This window comes from Pundamilia nyererei, unplaced genomic scaffold (assembly GCF_000239375.1).
Source record: "Pundamilia nyererei isolate P.nyererei 1_Seehausen unplaced genomic scaffold, PunNye1.0 scaffold00134, whole genome shotgun sequence".
NCBI lineage: Eukaryota > Metazoa > Chordata > Actinopteri > Cichliformes > Cichlidae > Pundamilia > Pundamilia nyererei.
The window spans coordinates 1495536-1496585 of record NW_005187535.1 but is presented as its reverse complement, the minus strand read 5'-3'; the positions used below and the strand labels follow the sequence as shown (position 1 = coordinate 1496585).

At 52.2% G+C, this 1050-nt stretch overlaps 1 protein-coding gene across 1 annotated transcript in view; it reads left to right on the top strand.

Annotated features, from left to right (window-relative positions):
- The window catches only part of LOC102208279 (complement C3-like), a 125673-nt gene that overhangs the window by 5399 nt on the left and 119224 nt on the right, over positions 1–1050 (top strand). The gene's annotated exons all lie outside the window — the stretch shown is intronic.

Here is a 1050-nt window from a genome sequence, read left to right as displayed (position 1 = left end):
AGTGGGACTGGTTGCAGTTGACAAAGGTGTCTACGTCCTAAACAACAAGCACCGCCTGACACAGAAAAAGGTCATTTCTCAATTATTTTTTGCTTTTTATATTTTGTAAATTGTTTAGCTACAGTAAACAAATTGCACATATTGGATTTCATATTAATTTACGTATTGCATACATACCAAAAATGTCACCTCTCTGGTGGGGAAGGAGGCTGAGTTAGTGCGTGAGGTTGAGACGTGCCGGCTAGGTATAGTCGGGGTCACCGCAACACATGGCCTGGCTCTGGAACCATTCTCCTGGAGAGGGGCTGGACTCTGTCTCAGTCTGGAGTTGCCTCGGGTGAGAGGCGTCCGGCTGGGGTGGGTATCTTGGTATCCACTCGGCTTGCTGCTGGTATGTTGGGGTTTCTTTCAGTGGACGAGAGGGTTTGTTCCCTTCGCCTTCGGGTCAGGGAACGGGTCCTGACGGTCGTCCGTGCTTGTGCGCCGAGCGGCAGTTCAGAGTACCCAACCTTCTTGGAGTCCCTGAGTGGGGCACTGGAGGATGCTCCACCTGGAGACTCTGTTGTCCTACTGGGAGACTTTAATGCTCACGTGGGCAACAACAGTGAGACCTGGAAGGGCGTGAAGGGCGTGAGGAACGGCCTCCCAGATCTGAACCCGAGTGGTGTTTTGTTATTGGACTTCTGTGGAAACCACAGTTTGGCCATAATGAACACCATGTTCAAACATAAGAGTGTTTGAAGTGCACGTGGCACCAGGACACTCTAGGTCACAGGTCGATGATCAATTTTGTAATCGTATCACCAGACCTGCGACCATATGTTCTGGACACTTGGGTAAAGAGAGGGGCTTAGCTGTCAACTGATCACCACCTGCTGGTGAGTTGGATCAGGTGGCGAGGGAGGACGCTGGACAGACCCAGCGCACCCAAATGTACAGTGAGGGTGTCCTGGGAACGTCTAGCAGAGGCCCCGGTCCACGAGATCTTCAACGCACACCTCCGGCAGAGCTTCAACAGCATTCCGAGGGAGACTGGGGACATTGAGTCCG